We start from the raw sequence: 9,071 nt of genomic DNA on the forward strand, positions 1-9,071 counted from the left end.
GTAGCTGTCTTAGTTATCGGCTTGGTGGATGCTGATCTGACGGCATTTCTGGAGATTGATGGTTGCGAGTTGGCCTTGGCTCTCTGCTGGATAGCTTGGGTAGACGGCTTGGCAGCCGGCTTTGTTGCAGTTGCCTGTCTAGCCTTATCGACGGCTCTCGACAGCTGACTTGGTTGTGGCGGGGTGATGGGATCCCTTTTCATCTTTCCCATCACGGTGAATCCACCATCCGGATCTTCATTTTCCAACGGTAGGGACATGAGTTAATTTGGGGTCTCAGGAGATTAATGTACTGACTAGGTCGGAATGGGTTTAGCAAGAGCGTCTTGTAGCAGCATCCGCACTGCGGAGAGCTTGTCTCCTTGCTTGGTTAGCAATACTCGAAATTAAGTAATCTCAATTTTGAGCTCTTGCAGATACTCGATAAGTCCAAGACCGATAATCCGGGCATCGTCAGGGCTATCGTCAGCATATTTCTCGGTTGTTGGACGGCTTGGGTACCTTTCTAGAGGCGGTGATGGCTCTGGCATGCAGGACGCCATTGCCCCGCTTGTAAAACGCTTTCGAACGTTTACAAACTTTTATAGTGTTTGAGCGAAGGTGCTGATGGAAGCGGTTTACGAATCGATCATTTGGCAATTAGTTGCGGGTAATTCTCGGAAGAGCAGGTAGGCTCAGAGGACCGGACACGACCATTCTCTTCGGAAGCTAGCACTGACCTGTGGTTATAAGTTGAAATACAATATGAACATCGTCATTTCTTACCCGTGTGTTCTACAAGCTAGTGACGCTTACAATAATGGACAGCGGCTTATCCGAGACGAAGACATTATATGAAGGATTGATTTCGCCATACTTACGTTTTCCAGAGACACAACTCCGTACATTACAAACAGTTACCAATTCATCTACTTCCAGAAAAAAAGGAATTTAAATCAAAGCGGATAAAATTTACCGAACAACAACGGACAGCATTGGAACTAGAGTACAGGAAAGAGCCTTACATAGGGCTAATTAGAAAAGCTTAACTAGTTGAGAAATTCAATATAGCTCAGAGAGCAATTCAAGTTTGATTCCAAAGTTGTAGGATGAGAGATAAAAGTCCAAACTATTATGCACAACGAGTAACCACATAAATATCCCAAACCATGCAGGGGATATACCAGCAATGACAATAACTCCGCAGGTCCAGCGAGTGGTAGCCTCCATGAACAATGGCTTCACGCATAACATATGCTTCAGACGAATTGATCCAACAAATGAGAGTCACCTGTATGTTCTAGCCTATTAGCCTATAATATGTCCAACTGCTCTGCAGCGTTCAAGGGAGTACACCATCAACGTAATGAATAACAGTTATCATGTGAATATTAATGAAAAATTGAGTAGAATGATCAATGCTCTTCCGGAGAGTGGAATAGAACATTGAAGAACAAACAATCCCAATATGCATTCTCATAGCACTATTTAGCATCTTCCACATTATAGCGGAACATTGTACATGACATGTAGATCACGTTCCCACCATTGTACCTTTCTCTCATCCAGCTTTTAGTAATAGAGGGAAATATCGATTTTAAACAGTATCACGTATAAATTACATTGCAATAAAATTAACATATTTCTGTAATTTTATAGTTAAATCTGAATTGTATAAATATTATTGTAATTAGTTGTTTCATAAATTAAATTTATAACTAAATATTTTATAAGATATATTTAATTATCTAATAAATTATCATGACGAAAGATAATTTTTATTTTAATTATAATCGCATTAATAATATCACTATTTTTTATAGTTTGGAACTAAAAATATTTCTCATATTATTCATTTGCATATAGAAATGTTATAACAATTATACAAATATAGGGAATATATAGAAACATAAAAATGTGTTGTTTATTTTTTTCAATTAGATATAAAATAGACCTTAGGGTATTATCGTTTTCTATATAAATTTGATTCAAAATTAAGCTTTGGCCTTTATGTTTCAGGCGGTTTTACTATACTGTTCTCCATCTAATTATAATTACGAAGTATATATCAAATGATACAAATGCTTGAACAATTTTGTTCCAAAATAATTAAAAAAATATTTCCTTATCAATTCATCTGCATCTTTGTATATTGTATTCGAGTCTTCCTTAGTTTCTTAAAAATTAAATGGCCTTCGTTTATATACCTAAATATGCAGCGTGAATCCCCTCCACCCTTTAGAAAACGTCGTTATTTTGTAGATTTATTACAATCATTATTAAATTATGACCGTCGTATAAAGTTACATTAATATACATTGTTAATGACATACTTTAACGATATTCTATTACTATTATTCTGAATGTCTTCTGTGACTAAATATAGGTCGGGAAATAATTATTTTGTTGCTTTGTTTGCGGCATATGTATATTATAAAGAGCGATTCTATAATCATTGCAATCTTAGAGGGGTCGATACAATCTTCTTATGTTTACTTTCTTATGGGCTTATTAAAATTTTCAGAATTATTCAAGTATTGTGTGTACTATACCTATAATATTTTTATTAAGAATCCAAAAGTTGTTCTGAATTTGTAATTAGAACTTGATCACATGAACATGAACAATTAAGAACAGTATGAAAACATACTATTATTAAATTGGTTTTATAAAAATAAAGCCTTTTATGTAGGACAGGAACAGCGAATAATATATAGTATAGGAAGGATAAGAGTAAGAAGTGAAATAATTGGTTATATATTTTGTAATACCGATTTGGCCGGTATCCCTGTTTACTCGAGTTGGAGGACTTTTGTTTCATTTGAATGTTCTTATCTGTAGCGCTTCTTATACAATTTTTTTAGACATATAAGTCCTTTTTTCTTCGTATACGCTTTGGCCGTATCGGATTTAACACCGACAAGTGCTCCTGTTTTTCTCAAGGAGGGAGGCGATATTTTCGCTAAGCCGATTAATAGAAACTACTAATATCAAAATAGTTAATATTAATTAGTCAATAGTATTCTTAATATAGCTTTTTTATTTTCTATTTCATACCAATAATGACATGATTCATGGAAACATTCATGGAAATAATTATATTAATTATTATCTATTGCTCTCGATCAACCTAAATATAGAATTAATATACGTGTAGAGTTATGGGGCAAAAGTGGTGGTGCCAAGCTATCTAATAGGTTATATTGGTATAACAACATATATCATTGGAAATGGAATTTATGAAAAACCTTTACATAAGAGTAATCAGGAAAGCTGAACTTTCTGAGGAACTAAATATATCTGAAAGAGCTATTCAAATATGTTTCCAAAATTGTAGATTGACAGATAAAAAGATCAAATTATTACGCGCAAGGAGTAATCCCATAAAGTTACCGGACCATGCAAGTGAAATACCAAAAATGCCATTAAATCCGCAGATCCATCGAATGGGAGCCTCTATTACCATTGGCTTCACGGATAACGTAGGCTTTGGAAGAATTGACTCACAGTCATAGAAATAAAAATAAGTCGAGATGTCCTTCAACGTATAAGGGATTACTGCATCAATATAATCAACTGCAGTTATCCTCTGCATATCAAAGTAAATGTGAATTTTGATGATTAATACTCTTTCGGTAACGGAAATAGAATTTTCAAAAACAAACCTAGAGCATTGATGAGCAATTACAATATGTATGCTCATAGTAATACACAGCGTCTTCCACGTTTGAGCGAAATATATATAGATCACGTTCCAGCCAGTGTTCCCATATCTTATCAATGATTTAGTAAGAGAGGATAATATCAATTTTATACATGTCCACACATAAGTTATTTTCCTATAAAATAAACGTATTTCTGTGGTTTTATAATGACACCTTTCTGACACCAAAATGATTCAAATTCTTGATATAATTTTTGCTAAAATTGCAACAAAAACATAGGTTTTGCAGGGGAGTTGGTTTCTTAAATATCTAAATGTGTACCATTGAATTAGTAGAGGGATGTGCTCACCCTAATTAATCTGTAGGCTAATTATTAATTATTATTATTATTATTACTTTATGGTAGTTGTATTTTTAAAATTTTCGCAATTATTCTTATATTGCTGGTACTATATTAATAATGCTATTAATAAATAGTGTTTGTGTAATTCACTCCAAGTTATAAATTATGCGCAGCAGACCGAAAAAGGATCAAAGAAAATTAAATATCAGCAAAAAATCGTTTAAGACAGGGAGTTTACAGGGCTCAAAACTCTGCAAAGCTGCCTGTTTTTGAAAATCGGAAAATCCTATAAGGCCTTCAACTATTATATAGCTATCAAAAAGTTAAGCTACTAGCATATCCGAATAAATATCGGAAATCCTTGCCAAAATGCGGGAAAATTTTAGTCAGTTGTCAAACAGGATAGAAAAGCAAGTGATTAACACATTTATTTGGCAGAATTAATTTTTTTATTCAAAATAATTCCCTTCAAGGGTGATACGCTGATTGTAGCGACTCTCCAACTTTTCGACACCGTTTTTGAAGTACGATTTGCTCTTTGTTTCAATTTAGGCTTCAGTTTCGGCAATCACCTCTTATTTCCACGAAAATTTCTTCCCATGGTGCATTCTTTTGAGATCTGAAACCAGGAAATATTCGCTGGGGAAGAACTATTATTATTAATTTAAGTTCTAGATGTGGAGAATAAGGTAAGGAAGCAATTCGAAGCGCAATTCATAGATGTTTGCCATTGTTTTTACTGACTTGTGACACGGTTAATTATCTTGGTGTACTTTCTTACAGCACTTTCCTTTTCTACAAATGCGCCCGTTTCTTCCTTCAAACGGTCCAATAACGCCAAGTAATAGTTGCTGATAAGAGTTCTTCCTTTTTCAAGGTAGTCGATGAAAGTTGTTCTCTGCGCAACCCAAAATACAGACGCCATAAGCTTGTAAACCTTGCGTTTTCCCACGCTTTGGAGCGGGTTTATCGTGTGCAGTCCACTCGGATGACTGTCGATTGGACTTCGGAGTCAAGTTATAGAGCCATGTTTCATCATTTGACTCGGGTTTATTACACTTCATCATCTTCAAACATTGCTCCGAATCATCAACTCGTTGGTTTTGGTCAAAAGTAAACTCGCGCTACACCTACTTTGCACAGAGCTTTCTCATACACAAATATTCGTGAATGATATGATGTACACGTTCAATTGATATCTTTGGAGTGGTTGCTATTTTATTCAATTTCAATTTACGCTCATTCAAAATCATTTTGTGGATTTTTCAATGTTTTCGTCGGTAACAACCTCTTTTGGGCTTCCACTGCATTCACCGTCTTCGGTGCCCATTTCACCATGTCTAAACTTAGCGTACCAATTCTTGATGTTTGATTATTCTGGAGCAGTGTCTGGAAACTCGGCATCAAGGCAGGTTTTTGCTTTAACTGTATTTTTTTCCATCAATAAGAAATATTTTATCAGTACGAGAAATTCCTTTTTATCCATCTTTTTCACAATAACAAAAGTTGCTTGACTCAAAATGCTGTAATTCACCAACTAATGATCCGACAGCCGTCAAATTTATACACGCATCTTTTGAGGGTTAGGGCTAGCTAAAAAAATATATGAATTTAATTCTAGTAGAGCCATCTATGCGTTAGGCCGGGAATATTACAATTGACCTGTTATATTGTTAATCACATACTTATAAATTGTCATACTGTTATAATTTTGTGTATAAACTGTTAATATATCTTCTATTAAGATGATTACTGAATTTCACCTATAACTAAATATAGATATGAACATAATTATTTTATTGCTTTTTTGCGGCATAATTGACAAAGTTCGATTCTGTTATCATTGCAGTCTTAGAGTGGTGTCTATGCAATTATCTCATGTTTATTTTACTAAGGGATATTTAATATTTTTGGTATCTGTATTTTTGTGCAAACTATACTTATAATGTTATTAATTGTTGTTTGTGTATAAAAGACATAAAAGACAACAAATACAAGATAGGTTAGCTAACCTTGAAAATTAGGGCCTTAAAATGAGCATTAAACTATATATATATTCGCTGTTAAAACGCAAAAAAAATAGAATGAAAGAATTACTAACAACCACTAATATTACATGTTATTATAATACTACAGCTTGCGAACTCAATATCTGAACTATAGTTAAAATTTAAGTGCGTTTCACTTTATATAATCCTGCATTGTATAATCTTATGAATTACTTAAAGACCTATTTTGGTTAGGGGCAAATTTTGGCGATGTTGAGTGTTAACTATTATGTCCCTTAAAATGTCTAGACCGGGGTCTAGTAACTGAGCTTGAATTAGTAATCAAAACATAATCAATTGAGAATAGTATAAAGATCATAGTCTCTCAAATGTATTTTATAATATTTCATAGTAATGTACTTATTGGAGCTTATAGGAGTAAGAAGAGTTATAGTTGTTTATATATTTTGTTATACCGATTTAGTAGCTATTCCTGGTTGCTCGATTTGGAAAGATTTTAATGTATTGAAAATTCCATTTCGTGTATACGCTTGTATACGCGTTTTCCAAAATTGAGAGATAAAAAGTCCAAATTATTATGTACAAGGGGTAGTCGCATAAATGTTCCAAGCCATGGAGGGGATATACCAGCAATGCCAATAACACCGCAGGTCCAGCGAATGGGAGGCTCCATGACCAATGGCTTCACGGATAACGTAGGTTTCAGACGAATTGATCCACGAACAAGTATCACAAATATGTCCTAGCCTATGAGCCTATTATATGTCCAACTCCCCCGCAGCGTATAAGGCGGGGGAGTTGGACCACAATATAACGAACAACAGTTATCCTGTGAATATTAATGAATAATTGAGTATGAATGATCAATGCACTTCTGGCCAAGGGAATAGAATATTGAAGAACAAACAATCTCAATATGCATTCTCATAGCAATATTTAGCAGCTTCCACACTGTAGCGGAGCATATGTTGATCACGTTCCAATCATTGTACCCTTCTCTCATCGAGCATTTAGTAACAGAGGGCAATATCTATTTTAAACAGTTCCACGTATATATTACATTGCGATAAAATTTAGACATTTTTGTAGATTTATAGCAAAATTTGAATTGTATAAATATTATTGTTATTAATACTTTCATAAAGTAATTTTATAACTAAACATGTTATAAGACATATGTAATTATCTAATAAATTATCATGACGAAATGTAATTTTGATTTTAATTATAATCTTAATAATATTATTACTGTTTTTTTATAGTTGGGAATTAAAAATATTTCTCAAATTATTCATTTGCATATAGAAATATTATAACAATTATACAAATGTAGGCAATATGTAGTAAAATAAAAATGTTTTGATTATTTATTCCAATTATATATAAAATAGACCTATAGAGTATTATTTTTGTCTATATAAATTTGATTCAAAATTATGCATTGGCTTTAATGTTTCAAGTGATTTTACTATACAGTTCAATATCTAATTAAAATTACGAAAGTATATATCAGATGATACAAATGCCTGAACAATTTTGTTCTAAAATAATAATAAAAAAATATTTCCTTATAAATTCATGTGCATCTTTGTATATTGTATTCTAGTTTTCCTTGGTTGAATCCCCTCCCGCCTTTACTAACCGTCATTATTTTGTGGGCTTATTCAATGGCAATAAACTAAATTTTTTGTCGAATTAAAGCTATTATATGTAGAAACAGTTGCTGTTAATAACGCTTCCCATCGACTACTACAAATCGAGAATAACCGATTTATTTTTAGTTGTACTACGGAAGGAAGTTACGTGCGGCGCGATAGCCTTCAATATATCTATTTTGCTCGAATGATCTGACGTACAGTCGGTCATAAAAATAATACTACTTAGACTACTCCTTAATTTTTATTTCCTGAAGTCGCATATCAATGACAATAAGGCGCAATCTGACTACTTTCTTAAAGTAAAAATATTTCAGAGCCTTTTTGAAATTCTTCCTGAGCTATTCCACAGAGTCATGAAAAATTGGACTACCCGGATTCGTGCTACCGTTAGAACGGACATTTGAAGGATGTAATATTTTATGGATATTGGAACTTATATGTATGTATTTTTTTACACCCAGTAATTATCTTATTCAATGTCAGCATCCTTCTGACGTTTTGTAAAAATTTGTATAACTTGGCATTTTTTTTCGAATAAAATTTCTATTAACCTTTTTATTAAGATATAGAGTCGACCTTAAACTCTCACAGAGTAAAGACGTGTTCGGAGAGACGGTCAGTGAATCGAAATAAAAGTGCAACATCTGTGTCAGAAATGCGGCGTTAAAAGAAGTCTAACAATAACATTTTAAAAACTGTTGAAAAAGTGAAAGCACGATCGGAAAAAAAAGGTCAATACTCTACAAAATAAATGCAAAAGGCCATAAAATATTAATGGTCAAAAACTCAACATCTGTACCACTAAGGCAGCGCAGGATAATTTCAAACATAAAAATAACAGTATTATTCCAACAAAACGTAAAAAAAAATATGGAGAAGAACACTGCTCAAAAAACAGATAAAATGGAAACATCGACATCAGGCGTATCACATATTGCAGTTTTTAATCTAGATTACAACTAGAACCCAGAACGAAGGCACTCTAAAATTCGTGGATGAGTCAAAAGTCGGCGCGGGAGAGCCTTGAAATTGCATTAAACAATATGCAAAAAAAATGCTCTCAATAAACCACCAAGCCAACAAAAGCAGTCCAATTCTAACATATGAAACAGATGAAGAAGAAATGCAGAAAAAGTAGGCTGTATAACGGTTAAAAATAAAAAAGAAAAGAGAATAATTCCTCAGGATCTTCACCGCAATATAGAAAATTACAACAGGCAAATGACAATATAAATAATTGGACACAAGCTTGGAAAATAAAAATTAATGAAAGTAAATCTGCACATATGCAGTTCACCTATAAACAGACCGTACAAGCACCAATAACATTAAATAATATTATAATTCCATAAAGCAACAACGCTAAATATCTCGGAATGAATCTTGATGTAAAACTTCTCTGGAAGGAACATATAAA

The sequence above is a fragment of the Rhynchophorus ferrugineus genome, unplaced genomic scaffold (assembly GCF_030347505.1).
Source record: "Rhynchophorus ferrugineus isolate W39M unplaced genomic scaffold, kcgeb_rfMv2 rfM1, whole genome shotgun sequence".
Lineage (NCBI taxonomy): Eukaryota > Metazoa > Arthropoda > Insecta > Coleoptera > Curculionidae > Rhynchophorus > Rhynchophorus ferrugineus.